This window comes from Gossypium arboreum, chromosome 11 (genome assembly GCF_025698485.1).
Source record: "Gossypium arboreum isolate Shixiya-1 chromosome 11, ASM2569848v2, whole genome shotgun sequence".
Taxonomy (NCBI): domain Eukaryota; kingdom Viridiplantae; phylum Streptophyta; class Magnoliopsida; order Malvales; family Malvaceae; genus Gossypium; species Gossypium arboreum.
This window is the reverse complement of record NC_069080.1, coordinates 116,677,878-116,701,191: the sequence shown is the minus strand read 5'-3', so window position 1 is coordinate 116,701,191 and position 23,314 is coordinate 116,677,878.

The window sequence follows — 23,314 nt, the reverse complement described above, 5'->3', positions numbered from 1 at the left end:
ATCACCATAGCACTTGGCCTCTCAAATAACGCTAAGTGTTAGGGCTTTGCTTGGTATAGAGAATTCCATTCTAATGATTAAGTTATAAAGTACGAAACTGTAACAGCCCGGTTTAGACCCTAGTCGGAACAGTGGTTTCGGGACCACGAATTCAAGTCAAAAAATATTTTAATAGTATTTTTCGTGCTTATTATATGTGAATTAGTATGTGTGAAAATTTCGTATGAAAATTTAATCAAATGTGTGCTCAATTTGATAAAAGGACTTAATCGCGTAAAATGTAAAAGTGGCCTTCTATTTGTTAAAGTACTTATTTGCTATGTCTTCTTAATTGTGAGGTCCTTATAGTGTTAATAGACCATTTGAGGTGTAAGTGGCCCATTATAGCTATTTATTTTATGTTTATAAATGAAATTCATTAAGGATATAATAGTAATTAGTATAATTATTATGTATTAAATAAAATAAAATAAAAAATTGACTTCATTATCCTATTGTTGGCCTAATATTAAGAAAGAAAAGAAAGCTTACCTGGTGTTTTAGGGTTTGGCTACTTCCAAGATTGATTAAAGGTCCGTTTTTGTTCGATTTTTGATAATTTCTATGTTTTTGTAATCGTTGCTCTACATACTATCAAGCCTATGTCTCAATTTCTGATTTTGTTGATGATTATGAGTTATGCCATTGATGAAACTAAGTTTTGTCTTTGAATTTTTGATGAAATTGAGTAATTTGGGCTAAGTTGTGAAAATGATATTTTGAGGGGTTAAAATGTGAAATAAATGAAAGGAATAGGCTGCTAGGGACTAAATTGTGAATATTTTGTGTTTTTTGAAATAGGGACTAAATTGCAAAAAATGTAAAATATGGGGCAAAAGTGAAATTAACCTATTTATGTGTTTTTAGATGAATTTGATTGAATATGTGATTAAATAAGTTGAATTTGTATTGAATTAGATTAAGAAATGAGAAAATTGGAATTGGATCGGGGAAAGTCAAAAATTATAGAATAGTCATTCCAGTCCGTTCGTGTTAGTACGAAGTAAGTTCATAAGTAAATAAATGTTGTTAAATTCAATTGTATATGTGTTATATGTACTGAATTGAATTATAATAAATATATGTGTATATGTCAAATTGAATTGGGAGTTGAAGAACTAGTTACGAGCTTGAATCGATAGAATTATGACATTTGAAAGCCCCGTACGAACCATAGGAATAGTAGAGGATACATATGCCATGACATAGGATTCTGAGATATAATTTCATGTAAGACCACATCTGGGACGTTGGCATCGACTTGAGATATCGTATAAGACCGTGTCTGGGACACTGACATCGATTAAAGATTACATATAAGACCATGTCTAGGACATCAACATCATATTTAATTTCGTGTAAGACCATATCTGGGACAGTGGCATCGATATTGATTACATGTAAGACCACGTCTGGGACATTGGCATTGTACGAGCTTATGTGCTATTTGAGTATCCTTATTGATTTTGAACGGTTCAATGGACATTCCGAGAAATAAATGAGTATATGAATGTGCATCTGAATCAGGTATGTTGCGATGTATATGAAATTAAGCAATGAAAGTGAGAATGATTATGATTAGTTGAGATATAATCTATGTGAAAATGAGGTGTGGATACTAGCAAGTGAACTATGATAAAATGAATTATATGAGAAATATGGAATTACAATTGTGTTTTGCCATATATGATTCAGGTACATGTGATTTGTATATGAAATGTGAGTATGATTCAAATGACGATATGTGAAATATATGACAATGAACGATGTGTTATATATGCTCGTTATATGAAATTTTTATCCTATGTTTCGGACATGAGAATTATGAAAAATGGAACATGGTTTGGATGTGTATTTGTTATGGTTATTCGGGTTTTGAAATGCATAAAAAGAAATTGGTATATTTCTATGTATAAAAGGTAATAAATGACCATGTTTCGATTGGATATGTAATGAAATTGTGCAAGCTTAATTTATATGAATGGTCTAATGGCCGTTATTTGAAATTGAAAGCATGGTTTAAATGTTCACCGATAAATAAACCTAATGAAGTCACTTAATGTGGTGACGTTGGATTATATAAGATAGGTGATTGAATATATGTATGAAGTTAACTAAATTTGGCGTATTCAAGTTGAATTATATATATGATCTTGTGAAAATTTATTTGCTTATGGCTTACTAAGCTCTCAAAGCTTATTCTGTGTATTTTTCCTATGTTTATAGATATTCGGAGATCTGATCGGGTTGGAAGTCGATGGAGACGTCATTACACTATTCGTTTATCATTCGGTAAATGATGTTTTGAGATTTGGTTATGTGGCATGTATAAGTTAGAAGTATGTGAATATGTTTAGAGATGTAAATATATGTTCTGCCTAGTGATATGACCTGATAATGAATGTGAATATGGTTTGGTTTTGTTATGGTTTATGCAATGAGAAAATAGTATGATTTGATGCATATGAATGACTAAATGAAATGGTCAATTTGGTATGTGCTTAATTGTTAATTTTGGTATAAGTTTGGCATGAAGATAGATAAGAAATTGAGATGTTGGTAATGTATGATTGAATGAATTTGGCTTATGATTTTGGTATTTTTGGTATAGATTTTGAGCATGAAATAGATTGACGATTACATGACTTGAATGGTGTATGTTTTGAGATTGAAATTAGCTGAAAATATGGTATATTGATGCTTGAATGATGCTTGTATGGAGACTCAAATTGGGTGTTATTTTGGCCTTGTAAATGGCCTATTTTGTGCCCACACGAGCAGAGACACGGGCATGTGTCTCTGCCGTGTTGCTCGAGGGCTATTTCGAAGTAAGCCTGGGCAGATCACACAGTAGCGCACATACGGGCGTGTGTTAGGCCGTGTGGCCAAGTCAGTTTCGACCACGGGCTAGACACACGGGGGTGTCTTTCGGCCGTGTGGATAAGTCAGCATGTATGTTCTGTTTTGCCATGGCCTAGACACATGGGCGTGGCTAATGCCATGTGAGGCACACGGCCTGACCACACAGGCATTGACCTCCGTAACTTTGAAAAATATTAAGTTTCAGAAAATTTTTTGTATGTGTTCGGTTTAGTCCCGACCTCTTTTTAATGTATGTTTAAGGTCTCGTTGACCTAAGAAAGGGACTTTATGTTGATTTTTTATTATGAAATAATGATGTATGAATTTTGATTGCTAAATAATCTAATATATTCGGTAATACCTCTTAACCCTAGCCCGGCGATAGATACGGGTTAGGGGTGTTACAAAAACCTATTATTGTATCTTGTTGAGTATGCCTCATATTTCAGTCAAATAAGAGATTGCTTGCAAGTCAAGTTAATTAAACAAGATATATATTTTTTTCTAGAAGATTTAGTATTTATTAGTATAATATATTTAGCATTTATTAGCATAATTTATTTGACCTATGAATTTAGCTTATAAATAGGCTTTTACAACCTTAGAAAAATACACCCCATTAGAGATTAAAACTCATAATACTATTGGAGAATTTTGTGTTTATGTCTTGAGGGTTTTTTGTTTTTGGGTTTTGGGGATTTAGTTTTATCTCCATCTTTTGTACTCTTCGTTATTTTACCATTATAGTAAAATTATCTTTACCTGTGGTTTTTTTATCCTCTTTGAAGGGGTTTTTTCACCTTAAATTTGTGTGTTTAATTTCTCAATTTATTATGCTATTTTTACTTGTTCTTTGTTTAATCAGGTCGATTACCAACAAGTGGTATTAGAGTTAGTTCAATTTTCGTAGATCAACCAGTTCAGAGATGACAACAACAAGGTTTGACATTGAGAAATTCGATGGTGTCACAATTTCAATTTGTGGCAAGTTTGGATGATGACCTTCTAGTTCAAATCGGCCTGAAGAAGGTCGTTATTGGGAAAAAGCTCAAGAATCTAGATCAGCCAGAATGGGAAGAGCTAGATGAAAAGACCATGTCTGCAATCTAGTTGTGCCTCGTTAATAGGGTATTGCAGGAGGTATTGATGGAGAAGACCTCATTCGCCTTGTGGAAAATGTTAGAAATTCTTTATGGAACTAAGTCTCTAGCTAATTGTTTAGTATTGACACAACGTCTATTTACATTTTGCATGAATAAAGGTGATTTTCTTAGATATCACATCAGTCAATTCATTACCATTTTAAATGATTTAAATAATGTTGAGGTTCACATTGACGATGAAGATCAGGCTATATTATTATTGTGTTCTTTACCCCCTACATACAAGTCTTTCAAGGAGACCCTGATTTATGGCAGAGACAAACTCTCGTTCAAAGATGTAAAGGGTCATTTTTTGAGTAAAAAAAAAAAACTCAAAAATGAGTTTGGTTCGGATAGCAAAGCAGATAGGCAAGCTTCTATTTTTGTAGCATCAAAGAAGCGAGACAAAAGGTGTCGCTATTGTAAAAAGTTAGGTCACGTCAAAGCAGATTGTTATAAATTGCGAAATAAAAATGCTACTGAGAGTATCAAGAAAGATGTAGCTAGTGCTAATTTAGCCAATAAAAGTGGTGGTGATTTCTTGTTAGTGTCAACAAGTGAAAGCTCCAAGCTTACGTCCGAGTGGATCCTAGATTCAGGATGTTCTTTCCACAAGTGTCCCAATAGAGAATGGTTCTCCACATATAGTTTGGTTGAATGTGGAGTTGTGCACATAGGAAACGATTCATCCAATAAGGTAATTAGTATTGATACTGTTAAAATTAGGATGCACGATAGGACGATTAGAACACTTTTAGATGTTAGGTATGTACCTGATTTACGAAAGAATTTCGTCTATTTGAATATTTTAGACTTGAAAGGTTGCAAAATCAACATTGAGTCGAGCAGCATTAAGGTGTCTCGTGGGGCTGTCATTTTGTTAAAAGGTAAAATGACCGACAACCTATAACACCCCTAACCCTTATTCGCCGTCGGAACAGGGCTACCGAGCATTACTGGACTTTATAGATTAATTACAGACATTTTACAACCTTTATTATTCATATCAAGAATCAATCATAAAACACTCATATTTCCTTTAAATGGGCCCTCGAGGCCTAATATACACTTTAGAAGCGAATTAGGACTAAACCAAACACTCAAGAAATTTTTCCCAAAATCTCAAAATTTTTATTAGGAGCAAGGGATACACACCCGTGTCTTAGGCCGTATAGGTATTCAAAATGAGACACGTGGTTGTGTCCCGGCCCGTGTCCTTACCCGTGTAACTCTCTGACTTGTGAAATATGGCCAATCACACGCCCATGTGCTAGGTTGTATGCTAAGTGTAGGGGTCACATGCCCATGTGGCAGGCCATGTGCAAAAACTTAGGCATATGTGCCAGGCCATGTGCAAAAACTTGGGCATTCTGTTTTGAAATTTTAAGGTGCAAGGGACACATGGCCGGACCACATGCCCATGTGCCAGGCCGTGTGTCACATACGGTTGAGACACACGCCAATGTCTTTGCCTGTGTGGAAAAAAATAAGCCATTTTAAGTCATTTTTCTTACCCTTTTTAATATTAACCTGCACACAACATTGATATACACTAATATATACCAACCAAGCAACCAATACAAGCAAAAATCATGTCTTAAACATAATATGTAATCACAAGACTTATTTGCATAAAATTACCATAATACTCCATTCATTGATTACTAAAAACTACTACTAAATACATGCATACAAACATATACATATATATCATTTACAACCATGTTACAAGTTTAACTCTTTTCTAAACCAACCCTATACATGCCATATAAACCGTAAGATGTAAAACAAATTCTACCGAAGTAATCTAGATAGTGTGACTCAATGTGTTGATCCGATCCTCCAAACTTCTTACAAATCTACAAAGAACATTTGATGACACAATAAGCTTAATGAAGCTTAGTAAGTTCATTGGTTTTAAAATAAATCTTACCGAACATACTATAACATACATATCATTAAACAAGCATTTTATTAGCGATTCCTTCCATTCACAACTTCAAATGATGAATTCCCTTAATTGAGCTCAATATCAATAACTACTTAAATTCTATCACATTAGTACCACATTACACTTACCAATCTTTGTCAAATTAGAGAACGTCTTACGGATTTGAGTACATCGTTTTATTGATGCCATAGTCCAACTATGGTCTTACACATATATTGCCATGGCCCGACCATGGTCTTACACTCATAGTGCCATAACCCAGTTATGGTCTTATCATTAGGATGCCATAGCCCAGATATGGTCTTACATTTAAACATTGCCATGGTCCAACCATGGTCTTATCCATCAATTCATCTTGTGTCACGAGACGATCGTACTTAATCTTGTGTTCCACTTAATTTGAACTTTCAATTCAATTTTCATATATTTACAATAATCATAATTCAATAACAAAAATATGAAATAATACAATATATCGTTCTTAAATTAACAATTAATCATGAAAGTTCAACCATATGAACTTACCTAGGGTAGTTTGTAGAAGTTGTAGAAATTCAAGGACCAATATTTTGATTTCTGTTTTCCACGTTTATATTCGGGTTCTTAATCTATAATATAAAATTTTCCATTAATCAGCTTAAAATTCAATTCTAATTCACTTAACAATTTATGCCTTTCAATTTTTGAATTTACACATTTACCCTAATATTTTCAATTTTTACAATTTAGTCCCTGATCAATTAACCCATCAATTGAGTTAAGTTTTTTCAATTAACAAGTTATTCCATCATTATAAGATATTTTTAAACCTTTTATTCATATAAATTCACTAAAAAGTCTAATTCTTTTATTCTTCACAATTTAGTCCTAAAAATCAATTTCTATTAAAATCACTCAATAAAATCATCACATAACAAAATTAGAGCTTCAATTCCATGTTAATTCATCATAAATATACAACACTCATTAATGGTAACTTTCAAAATACCCATGAAATCAAAAGCAAATGAAACATATAGTTGGACCTAGTTGTAAAAGTCTCAAAAACATAAAAATTTCAAGAAAAGAGCAAGAATTAAACTCACATGGAGTAAAAATAGGAAACACCATCTCTAAGGGATTTTCTATAGCTGTTTTTGGCTGAAGATTGATGAAGAAATGTCTAGAAATTCAGTTTGGTCTTTGTTTTATTTAGTTACTTTACAAAATTTCCAATTTTGCCCTTATTTCATCCAATTTCCTGATTTTTTTTCCTACTTGTGCCATCTAAGTCTTCTAATCGGGGTTTAATTTTCTTTTTGGTCCTCTCTTATTTAGCACTTGTGCTATTTAATCACTTTAGCAAATTTTACACCTTTTTCAATTTAGTCCTTTTTAATTAATTAACTATTAAAACGTTAAAATTTCCAAACAAAAATTTAATACTAACCCAATTACACTCTGTAAATATTTATAAAAATATTTATGGCTTGTTTTATGAAATTGAGGTCTCGATACCTCGTTTTCGAGACTAATTAACCTAATAATTATTTCTAAAGCACAAATCATTATTTCATAGCTTTCCTAAATTCACAATTGGCTCATAAACACTAAAAAATAAAATTTTCAAACTCACTTATCAGATTTTAGTGATCTCGAATCACTGTTTCCGAACCCACTGAAAATTGGGCTATTACAACTCTCCCCCCTTTAGGAAATTTCGTCCTCAAAATTTGTTACTTGAGAATAAGTTTGGATACTATGATCTCATTGATTTTTTAGTTTCCCAGGTTGCCTCCTCCGAACCATGACGATGCCACAACACTTTAACTAACAATACTTGTAACAGTCCGTTTTTAGTCAAATTGGAATAGTAGTTTCGGGACCACAAATCCAAGGTCAAAATAATTATTTTATCATTATTTTAATGTTTAAAGAATGATAATATGATTTTTTGAAAATTTCGTTAAGAAATTTTATCGTTTGAGTGTTTAATTTGATAAAAATGACTAAATCGCGTAAAGTATAAAACTTGTGTTCTATTAGCTAAAGGTTTCTAATAGCTATAGAACCTTAAATTGGAGGTCATTATGTTGTAATTAGACCATTTATAAAGTTAGTGAACAAATATGGACATCTTTTAATGGCTTGGAAGGTTATTTAATTAAGGTTAAATAAGTAAATTACTTATAAATTAAAATTATGTAAAATAAAACCAAATTTTCTTTGTCCATCTTCCTCCTAACTAAAATTAGACCTAAATAAACTCCATGGATGATGCTTGAAGGTTTGGTCAGGTTTTCTAGTGCATGTAAGTTCATTTTTGTCCCATTTTTAATGATTTCTATATTTTTGAAATTGTTGCAGTTTAATCTAGTAGCCTAGGGGCTAATTTGCAAAACTGTTAAAGTTTTAGGGTTTTTCCATTGATGAATATACGTATATTTTGATGTTTTATGATAGACAATGTATGCTTGTTGCTAGATAAACAACATTTGTAAAGTAATTTTTGACAAAATTGTCATTTAGGGATTTAATTGAGAAATATTGAAATTTTGTGGTTGAATTGTGAAATAAATGAAAAATATGGGCTGCTAGGGACTTAATTTAAATTCGGCTAGTATGGGTATAGGTTGAATTGCATGAATTTGTATTTTTAAGAGATAAGGACTAAATTGTAAAAATTTTGAAATATTTGGGGTAAAAATGTAAAGTTGATTTAATGTGTATTTTGGACTAAATTGAATATAATTATAATTAAATAAGTTAATTTTGACTACATTTAGATCAAGAAAAATTAAATTCGCATTTAGATCAGGAGAAAAACAAAGTGTCGGACTAATCAATTTATTTCGCCCTTTTTGCAATCGAGTTAAGTTCGTATGTTAATAAGCATTATTATAATTGTGTTTTAAATGATTTAATATTGAATAAATTGTGTATACAACCTTGCCGATATGTTCAACGACGATTCGACAAATGAGAAATCCCAGTTGAACCTTAGGAACAGATTAGGATATGAATGACATGTCATTAGGGGTTATGTGATTTGGGTGTTGGTCCGTACGTACTACCAGTGGCTGAGTTATCTAGTATGTGTTACGGATTCTTGTCAGCTTGTGTGAGCAGCACTATGTAGCTTCGTCATGACCGTCAGCTTGTGTAAGCAGACCCGTTAATAGCTCGAGAGTGAGTATTATATATGATATGAGATTGTGATAGCTTTGGCTATGTATGTGTCACTTAGGGTGCGAGATTCCCAGGTATCCAATATTATTCTGAATGGTTTGATGGGTATATTGTAGATATGAAATGATAAGAAATAGATATGTATCAGTACAGGTATGTACGGAAACTATATAAGCATTGAATCTATGGAAGTGATGAGTTCATGGTGAATTATGTGTTTGAGTATATGTTAACATTGTGATTAAATCTTTTGTACTATGTTATGTTCATATTATTGAATGGTAATTGAACGGTGAGTTTTTCTTATTATTTCATACGAGCTTACTAAGCTTTATAGCTTACATTGTTTATTTTTCCGTGTTTTATAGTGAAATCAAAGCTAGCTCAGGTTTGGTAATCGTTGGAGACCTCATCACACTATCAAGATATCACTTTGGTACTTTCGAAACTATGTTTTTGGGATATATGGCATGTATAAGAGCTTTGGTTATTTTGGTATATAGTTTGGTAATGAATTTAACCATTTGGATTGGCTTGTAAATGTTTAGTGTTTGGTTTTGTATATAGCCATGAGAGTTGGCTTATTTTGGTTGATTTGGTTATATTTATATGTGTAAATGGCCTTTGTCTTGTGTTGATAATTGTTACGCAAATGATTGTGGTAAATGGTTGATATTTGAGAATTGGTATGCTTATGAGTTTAGGCAAAATGATGCATACTTGGAAGTATCCACATTGATGATTTGTGAAAGTAAGGTTTGGTATGAAATTGAATGGCACATTGTGGTATTTGTGTACCTTGGGTTGTTGGTATTGAAATGGCATGAATTAAACTTATTTGAGATTGGATGAATGCTTATTTATGTCATGTTTGGTTCCATTTGGTTTGGTGTAGGTGTATGCAAATTTCAGTGGCAAGATGGCTTGGTAAATTGCCTATTTTTGTCCACACGGGCAAAGACATGGGTGTGTGTCTCAGCTTTGTGTGACACACAGTCACGTTACACGGCCGTGTGTCCCCTGGTATTTAATTAGAAATCAAGTCAGTATGCTCCACATGGCCCAGCACACGGGCGTGTGACTTGGCCGTGTGGCATAAGTCAGTATACCCTCCAGGTTTGGCATGGCCTGGCACATAGGCGTGTGTGGCCATTTCGAAGGGCACACGGGCATGTGGTTGGCCATGTGACCAAAGTCAAAGAGTTACACGAGGTCAGACACGGGCTGGACACGGCCATGTGATCCCATCTTGAATGTTCACACGGCCGTGTGAGACACACGACCGGGCACATGGGCGTGTGTCCCCTGTATTTTGCAAAAAAATTCTAAGTGTTGCCAATTTTTTTGAGTTATCGATTTAGTCCCAAACCACTCCTAATGTATATTTTGGGGCTCATAGGCTCGTATTAGGGACAATGTGAATGATGATTACATGAAATTTGAAAATGTATGTGAAATGTATGTTTAATTGAATAATATGCCCTGTAATGCTTCGTATGTAACACCCCTAACTCGTATCCGTTACCGAAATAAGGTTACGAGGCATTATCAGACTTATACACTAACATTTATACAAAACTGAGTCATAAATTTTGCATTCCACGTCAATTCTTTTCAAATTTTACCACAAAGTCCCTAATATGGGCCTATGGGGCCCAATACATGCTTTGGAAGTGGTTCAGGGTTAAATGGCAATGTTGGAATTTTTTCCTTGAAGATAGGCGCACACGCCCGTGTGGCCTGAGACATGGGCATGTGGCCAGCCTGTGGGGATCCCATGACCGTGTGGCCAACCCGTGTAAATTCTAACTTGTATTTTCTTAAGTATCAAAGGGGCACACGGCTTGGGCACACGCCTATGTGACTAGACCGTGTGGTAAATTGATTTTCACCGTTTTTCAGCCATTTTCACACAATTTTGACACACGACCGTTCTTAAAACCCGTGTTCTTCACACGACCAAGACACACGGCCGTGTCTTTGGCCCGTGTACTATCCTGACTTCATATTTAAGGATACAGGGGAAAAACAGTCATATCACACGCTCGTGGGCTTACCGTGTGTCACACACGGCCTAGACACACGCCCGTGTGTTTACCCTTGTGGACGAAAATAGGCCGTTTTTTGCCACTTTTCTCACCCATTCATCCATTACCTGCATTTAAACACAATTATACTAATTCCAACCAACCAATCAATCATTTTATGCCCAAAACATGCATTATGTATTAACACACTACTAGTTAACCATTAAACTAGTTTCATACACATATATCATCCCTTTTGTATACTTTAACCATCTATAACTTTATCCAACTAAATACTTATACATGCCATATAAATCAAAAGATAATAATCCAAAAACTACCGGAGAACGTGTGGATAGTGTGATTCTTGGTGATGATCCGATCCTCCAACTCCACGTTAATCTACAAGACATGTCAAACACATTCAAGTAAGCTTGTGAAAGCTTAATAAGTTCATAGGCTTAGAATGTAAACTTACCAAATATGGAAAAGCATTTGTATATTTTAAAATTTACTAATTTCTCCTGTCATTCACAAACCAAGTTAATTCCATTTAATATTATTCACACTTAAGCTTCATTCTTATGGGCCCATTTATCGTTTACCATCTCTTTTCAAATTAAGAAACTATACGAAATTGAGTACTTCGTCTTCACTTTCCCATAGTAAAACTATGGACTTACATATGATCACGTTTCACTTTTCGAAGCCATGACCCATCCATGGTCTTACACAAGTCATATATCATACCGACGCCACATCCCGGATATGGTCTTACACGGGAGCACTTATCATTATTTTCCGATGCCATAGCCCAGCTATGGTCTTATACGGATCACTTGTATCACATTAATCTGAAGCCATAGCCCAGCTATGGTCTTATACGGAAATCACTTATCCTTTGTTTTTTGATGCCATAGCCCAGCTATGGTCTTATACAAATATCGCTTATCACTTGTTTCCATGGTCCAAACATGGTCTTTTTCCATAATTCATCGTTTGTCACTTGACAGAAGTACTCAGTCCGATGTTTCATTCAATTTGATCATTTCTTGAATTTCATATTTTTACATTGTTCATGGTTTTATCATAATCATATAGTATAACTCATTATAAAATTCATAAGAATAACAATGATCACTAAAATTTAGCCACATGAACTTACCTGAGGTAATTCGCAATAGTTGTAGAAGTTCGAGAAAATTATTCGACTATTTTCTCCTTTCCACGATTCACTTCAATCTCTTGATCTATAATTGCAAAATCATTCATTAATTAGCATTCATTTTAATTTTATAAAATTACACTTTTACCCCAAATTTCACAATTTCACAATTTGGTCCCTAACCAATTAACTCATCAATAGAACATTTTCTTCTCAATTAACACTTTTCTTAAACATTTTATGTTACTTTAAAACCATTTAAATTTCAAATTTCACATAAAACCCTAATTTCAAGCTCTTTTACAATTAGGTCCCCAAAATTCACTTTCTATATAATTCTTTTAATAAAATCAACATATAAACAAATTAAAGCTTTAATTCCATGCTAAATCATCATAAACTTCCAGCACTTATTTATGGAAACTTTCAAAATCAACCATGAAATCAAAAACTAATGAATTAGATAATAGGACCTAGTTGTAGAAGTCCCAAAAACATAAAAATTTCAAGAAATAATCAAGATTTGAACTTACTTGTAGTAAAAATATGAAAAACCAGCTTTAAGGTTTCTTTAATGGCTGTTTTTAGCTGAAGAGGATGAAGAAAATTGAAGAAATCTCTAGATTTCCAATTACATCCCATTTTTTAACTATTCAATTTTACTTCTTTTGCAATTTTATCCCTTTTTCACACCTAATTTCAATATTTCCTGCACACACATGCCGTCCAGACCAATAATAGGTGTTTAATTGCCTATTTAGTCCTCCTTTAATTATTACTAGAGCTATTTAATCACATTTCACAATTTTACACTTAATTCAATTTAGTCCTTTTTACCCAATTAACTACCGAAACCTTAAAATTTCTTGACGAAACTTTAATACTAACTTACTAACACTCGATAAATATTTATAAAATATTTATGGCTCGGTTTAATATTTTGAGGTCTCGATACCTCATTTTTCACTTCTAAATTATTTAGTTTTTATATAATAAATACTATTCACTATTTCAATCATTTTTCTAACTTCACATATAACTTATTTTCATTAAATTATCAATATTTTCTACTCATTTTTTAGATTTAGCAATCTCGAATTACTATTCCGACACCACTGGAATTTGGGTCGTTACACCGTAACCCTATTCCGGTATTGAATACGGGTGAGGGGTGTTACAATACTCGTTTATTCTGTAATTTTTTAACCTCTCGAGCCAAAATCTTCACCGATTCTTCTGAATACGTCATATCATGTTGTAACTTAATTTCATTATGAGGAATCATGTGTGAAGGATCTGATTTGTAACATCTCAACATGGATACATGGAACATATTATGAATTTTCTCAAGTTCTGGAAGTAAAGCTAATTGATAAGCCACAGGGCCAATTCTTTCGATTATCTTATACGGTCCAACAAATCTTGGAATCTGTTTCCCTTTTTTGCCAAACCGTAACTCTTTCTTCCACAGTAAAACTTTTAAGAACACTCGTTCGCCAACCGCAAATTCTATATCTCTTCTTTTCAAATCTGCATATGATTTCTGACGGTCTGAAGTAGCTTTCAAACTGTCCCGGATGGTTCGAGCTTTTATTCAGTTTCTCGGATCAAGTCGACTCCAGCTAACTTGGATTCACAAAATTTAGACCAATACAATGGAGTTTTACATTTTCTTCTGTAAAGAGCTTCAAACGGTGCCATTTTTATGTTGGACTAATAACTATTATTATATGCAAATTCGGCCAAGGGGAAATACCTTTCCCAACTATCTCCAAACTCAAGTATACAATATCTCAACATGTCTTCTAGAGTCCGAATCACTCGTTCTAATTACCCATCAGTCTGAGGATGAAATGTTATGCTGAAATTTAGCTTAGTACCCAACGATCTTTGTATTTTATTCCAAAACCTCGATGTGAACCTCAGATCTCGATCTAAAATAATAAATGTGGGAACCCCATGTAGTCTTACAATCTCAAACATATACAATTCTGCTAACTTCTCAAGTGAAAAGTTTGTTCTAACTGGAATAAAATGTGTTGACTTAGTCAATTTATCCATAATTACCCAAATCGAATCTTTCTTTCTCAGAGTCATAAGTAACCCAAATGCAAAATCCATCGTGAAATGCCCCCATTTCCATTCAGGAATCATGACAGGATGTAACCAACCCATTGGTACCTGATGTTCTACTTTGACTTGCTAACAAATCAAACACTTTGCTGCAAACTCACAAATTTTCGATATCATACCCGGTCACCAATACATTCTTTTCAAATCACAATACATTTTTGTGCTACCCAGATGAATGGGATACATGCTACTATGAGCTTTAGAAAGAATATCATTTTTCAGATCTGAATTATTCAGAACACAAATTCTATTGCGATAATGTAACATATTGCTATCATCAATGCTATATTCTGAACTTAAATTGTCCCGAACCATCTGTGTTTTCAACACTAATTTTGGGTCATCGTCTTGCAACTCCCGAATCTGTTGAAGGAATAAAGGTTTTGTTCTTAATTCTGTTATTACAGAACCATCTTCATTAAGAGACAAATGAGTGTTTATCGCCCGAAGTGCAAACAAATATGACTTTTGATTGAGTGCGTCAGCAACCAAGTTTGCCTTTCCCGGGTGATAATCAATAACAAAATCATAATCCTTCAACAACTCTAACCACCGTCTCTGTCTCAAGTTCAACTTTTTCTAAGTCATCAAATACTTCAAGCTTTTATGATATGTGTACACATAACATTTTTCACCATATAAATAATGCCTCTAGATTTTCAAAGCAAATACAATTGCAGCCAACTCCGGATCATATGTGGGAGAATTCCTCTCATATGGTTTTAACTGCCAAGAAGCATAAGCCACTATTTTTCCTGACTACATTAAAACACAACCCAATCTATTTAGAGATGAGTCACTATATACAGTATATAGCACACCTTATTCTGGCTGAGTCAAAACCGGAGCTTCTGTTAACATTTTCTTCAACTGATCAAAGCTCTGTTGACACTGGCCAGACCAAACAAATTCAACATTTTTTGTAACAATCGAGTCATCGATAAAGCAATCATCGAAAAGTTTTAGACAAAGTGGAGATAATATCCTGTTAAGCCCAAAAAACTTCGCACTTCTGTTATATTCTTTGGAGTTTTCCAATTCACCACTATAGAAACTTTACTCAAATCAACTCAAATTTCATCGACTAATACAATATGACCTAAAAATCCAACCTCGTGAAGCCAAAATTCGCATTTACTGAACTTTGCATACAATTGTTTCTCCCTCAAAGTCTGTAATACAATTATCAAGTGTTGTGCATGTTCGAATTCTATCTTAGAATAGATCAGTATATCATCAATAAACACAACCACAAATCTATCCAAATATAATTGGAAAATTTGATTCATTAAATCTATAAAAGTAGCAGGAGCATTAGTTAAACTAAAAAGTATTACCAAAAACTCATAATGACCATACCGACTTCTGAAAGCAGTCTTCGGCACATCACATTCTTTAACTTTCACCTGATAATGCTCGGATCTGAGGTCTATCTTTGAAAATACTACAACGCCTTTTAGTTGGTCAAACAAGTCGTCAATACAAGGTAAAGGATATTTATTTTTAATTGTGACCTTGTTCAACTGTTTGTAGTCTATGCACAGTCTCAAAGAACCATATTTCTTTTTCACAAATAAGATAGGTGCACCCCAAGGAGACATACTCGGTCTGATGAATCATTTGTCTAATAACTCTTGCAACTGTGTCTTTAATTCCCTTAATTTGGTAGGTGTCATTCTATACGGTGTTATTGATATCAGAGTTGTTTCTAGAATTACATCAACTACAGACTCAACCTCACGATCTGGTGGTATACCTGACAATTCCTTAAGAAACACATCAGTAAATTCATTAACTACTGGTAACCGTTCTAACTTCGATTCAGAACCCCGAGTATCAAGAATGTAAGCAAAAATGCCTTATTACCTTTCCGCATTAATCTCTGAGCTGAAAAAGCTGAAATAATTCTGACAATTTTTTTCGAATTTGCAGCCTCAATAGTAATCATCTCTCATGTCTGACATTTTAGATCAATCCGTTTTTCTTTACAATTTACCATAGCATCATGCTTTGTCAACCAATCCATTCCCAGAATACCATCAAATTCCTGAAAGGATAGTAACATCAAATCAGTAAGGAATTCACAAACTTTTATTTTCAGTGGACAGTCACGACATACTAAATTAACTATTACACTTTGGCCTAATGGATTAGTGACTTGAACATCACAATTAGTAGGTTCAACAGACAATTTCTTTTCTGATGCTAATGCAATGCAAACATAAGAATGCATAGACTCAGGGGCAATCAATGCATATACAGTAAAATGAAAAAGATAGAAAGTACCAGCAATTACATCTAGAGTTGTTGCTTCCTCTCTTGCACGGATAGCATAAGTACGTGCAGGTGCCCTAGCCTTTGTCCGGGCAGCTGAATCTCTCATACACGAATGAGCAGTCCTAGTAGCACTGCTTTGACTCGAACGTTTACTTTTTTGAGAAGTGGCTAATCGCTTTTCTTTTTGTTCTCACTCATCTTCTAACAGTTGAGGACAATCTCGAATAAAATGGTCAGCAGCCTCGCACTTATAACAAGCTCATGTCTTGCCCCTACATTCACCAGAGTGATTTTTCCCACAATATTTGCATCTAGGCCTGGGAGCATTCTGTACACTGCCCACTCTAGCTGTAGGTTTAATAGTTACCCCAAAATCCTATTGAGTCACCTTATTCTTACTTGATCTTTCCGGCATTGAATTGGGTCGATTGAAATCATCTATAGAATTTTTAGCCAGAAATGCTGAAAATGATTTGGAATAGCTTCTCTTATAGGATTCTTTATTCTTTCTCTCCCGCTGCATTTTTCTATTATACACCTCTTCCATTTTTTGAGCACGATCTGACAGAACAACATATTCCCGTATCTCTGTACCCCTAATCATCATTCTGATTTCATCATTTAACCTTTCCTCAAACCAAATACATATTTCTTCTTTGGTTGATACAATTTCTCAAATATATCTACTGAGGTATACGAATTCTCTCTCGTATTTAGCTACTATTCAATTTCCTTGACGTAAGTCAAGAAATTCTCTCTTCTTTTTATCCAGATACCTCTTACTGACATATTTCTTTTTAAATTTATTCTGGAAAAATTCCCAAGTGATTTTCTCTTTCGGTGCCATAACCACAATGGTCATCCACCAATTATATGCTTCCTCTTTCAGTAAGAAAACAACACATCTCAAATAATCATATAGAGGACAAGCCATTTCTTCAAAAACTCTAACTGTATTCCAAAGCCAATACTCAGCTTTGAGGGGATCATCATCTGACTTGCCCCGAAATTCTTTAGCCCCAAACTTTTTAAGTTTTTCTACCGGAGTACGCTTACTTGATTCAGTTACAGAAATAGCTGGAGGTACAACCAGGGGTGCTACAGATGGTACAGTAAGGAGGGGAGGTTGCTAAGCCTGATTTCATTTTTGCATCAACTCATTAAACCATTGATTCATAAACCCATAAAACATATTTTTGAGTTCCTATTCTTGCACCGGAGAAATTGAGACATTATTACTTGTCCCACGTTCAAATGTTTGTACTATGATATTAGCTTCATCATGTTCAGTATGTTCGGATCTATCAGACATCTTTACAATCTATAAGAAAAATAAAAATTAGATCGGATCATACACATCACACTATCACAGATTTATATGGCATGTATTTCTAGGCACTTTACACGTTACATTCATTCTGAGAATTGGCTAAACCAAAGCTCTGATACCAATAAATGTAACACCCTTAACCCTTATCTGTCGCCGAAATAGAGCTACGGAACGTTACCAGACTTTATAGATTAATTACAGACATTTCACAACCAATATTATTCATATCAAGAATCAATCATAAAACACTCATATTGTCTCTTAGATGGGCCATTGAGGCCCAATATACACTTTAGAAATGAATCGAGACGAAACTGAACACTCAAGAATTTTTTTCCAAAATCTCAAAATTTTTCTTAGGAGCAGGGGACACACGCCCGTGTGGCCAAATCATGTGTGGTTCACACAACCAGGAGACACGCTCGTGTCTTAGGCCATGTAGACATTCAAAATGAGACACACGGCCATGTCCCAGCCTGTGTCCTTACCCGTGTAATTCTCTGACTTGTGACACACGGCCAATCACACGTCTGTGTGCTAGGTCGTATGCTAAGTGCAGGGGTCACACGCCTGTGTGCCAGGCCGTGTGCAAAAACCTGAGCATTCTGTTTTTGAAATTTCAAGGTGTAAGGGACACATGGCCGAACACATGCCCATGTGCCAAGCCATATGTCACACATGGATGAGACACATGCCCGTGTAGACAAAAATAAGCCATTTTATGGCCACTTTTCTCATCCTTTTTAATATTAACCTACACACAACATTGATATACATCAATATATCCCAACCAAGCAACCAATACAAGCAAAAACCATGTCTTAAACATAATATGTAATCACAAGACTTATTTGCATAAACTTACCATAATACTCCATTCATTGATTACTAAAAACTACTACTAAATACATGCATACAAACATATACATATATATCATTCATAACCATGTTGCAAGTTTAGCAATTTTCTAATTCAGCCCTATACATGCCATATAAACCATAAGATGTATAAAAAAGTCTACCGGAGTAATCTAGATAGTGTTGCTCGATGTGTTGATCCGATCCTCCAAACTTATTGAAAATCGACAAAGAACATTCGATGACACAAGTAAGCTTAATGAAGCTTAGTAAGTTCATTGGTTTTAAAATAAATCTTACCGAACATACTATAACATATATATATCATTAAACAAACATTTCATTAATGATTCCTACCATTCACAACTTCAAATGATGAATTCCCTTGATTGAGCTCAATATCAATAACTATTTAAATTCTATCACATTAGTATCACATTACACTTACCAATCTTTTTCAAATTAGAAAACGTCTTACGAATTTGAGTACATCATTTTATTGATGCCATAGTCCAACTATGGTCTTACACATATATTGCCATGGCCCTACCATGGTCTTACACTCGTAGTACCATACCCAGTTATGGTCTTATCATTAAGATGCCATAGCTTAGCTATGGTCTTATATTTAAACATTGCCATGGTCCAACCATGGTCTTATTCATCAATTCATCTTGTGTCATGAGACGATTGTACTCAATAACAAAATATGAAATAATACATTATTTCATATATTTACAATAATCATAATTCAATAACAAAATATGAAATAATACATTATATCATTCCTAAATTAACAATTAATCATGAAAGTTCAACCATATGAACTTACCTAAGGTAGTTTGTAGAAGTTGTAGAAATTCAGGGACTAATCTGTTAATTTCTCTTTTCCACGTTTATCTTCGGGTTCTTGATCTATAATATAAAATTTTCCATTCATCAACATCAAATTCAACTCTAATTCACTTAACAATTTATGCCTTTCAATTTTTGAATTTACACATTCACCCAACCTTTTCAGTTTTTACAATTTAGTTCCTGATCAATTAACCCATCAATTGAGTTAATTTTTCTCAATTAACAAGTTATTCCATCATTATAAGCTATTTTTTAGCCTTTGATTCATAGAAATTCAATAAAAAACTCTAATTCTTTTATTCTTCACAATTTAGTCCTAAAAATTAATTTCTATTTAAATCACTCAATAAAATCATCACATAACAAAATTAGAGCTTCAATTCCATTTTAATTCATCATAAATATACAACACTCATTAATGGTAACTTTCAAAATACCCATGAAATCAAAAACAAATGAAACATATAGTTGGACCTAGTTGTAAAAGTCTCAAAAACATAAAAATTTCAAGCAAAAAGCAAGAATTAAACTCACATGGAGTAAAAATATGAAAAACCAGCTCTAAGGGCTCTTCTATGGCTGTTTTTGGCTGAAGATTGATGAAGAAATGTTTAGAAATTCAATTTAGTCTTTGTTTTATTTGGTTAATTTACAAAATTTTTAATTTTGCCCTTATTTCATTCAATTTCCTGATTTTTTCCTACTTGTTCCGTCTAAGACTTCTAATGGAGGTCTAATTGCCTTTTTGGTCCTCTCTTATTTAGCATTTGTGCTATTTAATCACTTTAGCAAATTTTACACTTTTTCAATTTGTCCTTTTTAATTAATTAACTATTAAAACGTTAAAATTTCCTAACAAAACTTTAATACTAACCCAATGACACTCCGTAAACATTTATAAAAATATTTACAACTCGGTTTATAAAATCGAGGTCTCGATACCTCGTTTTCAAGACTAATTAACCTAATAATTATTTCTAAAGCACAAATCACTATTTCATAGCTTTCCTAAATTCACAATTGGCTCATAAACACTAAATAATAAAATTTTCAAACTCACTTATCAGATTTTAGTGAACTCGAATCACTGTTTCCGATTCCATTGAAAATTGGGTTGTTACACAGCTTTTATATTCTGGAAGGTTCTACAATGACCGGTGAAATCAGATGTCCCTCGTTCGTTACGAAGTCGAAGTCAACTCATTTGGAGTGGAGGCAACTTGGTTATAGGAGGAAAAATGTATGACTGTTTTGTTGAAAAGAGGTTCTCTTTTGGATGTAGGTTTTAAAAAGTTAGGACTTTATGTTCATGAAAATTAGACCCAGGTTAGGTTTGATTTGGCAGTGCACAAGTTGAAGGCTAGACGTCTTCCAGCTTCAAAGCATAGATCCGACTTAGTTAATTCCCTGTATAGTTCAAGATGGGCCCGGGGTAGGGGCTTTGGTAAAGATGACGTTGTGGAAATACGAGTCAATGTGGAGATTTGTTAAGTATGCCTCATATTTTAGTCAAATAAGAGATTGCTTGCAAGTCAAGTTAAACAAAATATATTTTTTCTTTCTAGAAGATTTAGTATTTATTAGTATAATATATTTAGCATTTGTTAGCATAATTTATTTGACCAACAAATTTAGCTTATAAATAGACTCTTTTATAACCTTAGAAAATACATCCATTAGATATTAGAACTCATAACATTTTTGGAGAATATTATGTTTATGTTTTGAGGGTTCTTTGTTTTTTAGTTTTTAGAGTTTAGTTTTATCTCCATCTTTTATACTCTTCGTTCTTTTACCATTATAGTAAAATTATATTTACCCGTGATTTTTTATCCTCTTTGGAGCGATTTTTTCACGTTAAATTTGTATATTCAATTTCTCAATTTCTTCTACTATTTTTACTTATTCGTTGCTTAATCAAGTCAATCACCAACATATCTTAACCACTTGATTAACAAACTTTACATCATCATTCTTTTTCTATTCTTTATACCAAACAAAACAATTAAAGCAATGCCAAGTGATATGGATTTAAACACTTTCAATTCCTTTCTCCTCTCCAATATGGTACTATGAAAAGCTTACACCCAAAGCATGGGTGCATTGTTTCTTGAAGTAGATTAGAATTTATCATCTTTTAAATAAAATTGATATTTTCCCCTTCTCTCATGTTGCCACATATTCCTATCAACATGAATAATTATTTTATTCTATCAATTATGAGATTAATTAAAATAATATATAGTTCCTAGTGAAGGTTCAACTACTCAACCTGTTAAACGACTAGGTAGTAGCTTATCATGTATCGGAAATATAATTATATTTCTACTCAATGGACTGGAATGTGTTGAATAAATTTATCGGTTATATAACTTTTAATATAATGTATTATGAATAATATCTTACCTTTTAAAAAATAATCTTAAAATAATCGTTTGGAAACCTTTATTTATAAATTAATCAAAACCCAGCTACTTGATAATATTAATTATTAATTACAACATCATGCTTTGACTATTCTCTACAATGAACTTGTTGCAAAAAAACAAGTGTAACCAGTTAATTTATTGATTAGTGTGTATATCCAAGAAGAGCATTAGGTGTTTAGAAGGTTAAATTTAACATTAACCCTTTTAATTAAAAATTAAGGTTGCAAAAAAACATATATGCAATTCTGAACTTAGATGATTTCATGAAATTCAAGTATTTTGATGGAACATGAAAAAGAATGAAGATATCCGTATTCCATAAAAAAAGGTTGATGTGTTGAGTGCAATTAGAGTAAGCTTCGAATGGGCTGGTAAAAAGGATGGTCATGCAAAGAGGGTTTTGCAACTATTATTAATACTAATTTTTGGAATAATGTCAAGTATTTTATATTTGTTTACTTTTTTAATTAATAGAGGATTCTATATAATTAATTTTTTAAAAATCATAATTTTAGATTATCTAAAATTGAAAATAAATATTAAGTAGGAGTACAACTTTTATAAACTATAAAAATAAATATGATATTCTTTAGAATTTACACATTTTAAATTACATGTTTTGTTACAATAATGAGAATCCTAAGCAATCTTAGTATATATGTTTACAACTAAAAACTTGTCAAATTTGCTACTATATATGATGGTCTATTTATCTATATATCATTTTCAGCATGGAATGACATATATGTTTGCATGTGTTAATAATATATAGTATTCGAATTCAAGTAGGGTCGTAGATAAAAAGATATATATATTTTTTTGAAGGAATATATTTTATTTTATTTTTAATTTTTTTTATGTTCATAAAATCATATAAAAAATTTTAAAAAATTCTTATAACATAAATGAAGTACATGTAACGTCGGGACAAGAGCAAGAAGTAAGACGTGCACCCCACTTTCTCACCTTCCAACAAAATAAAATAAACCCTAAATTTTCCCATCACTCCCTCCCATTAAATTTTCCAAAGAAAAAGTTTTTTCATTGAAAATACAAAGAAACCATAGCTCCCCAA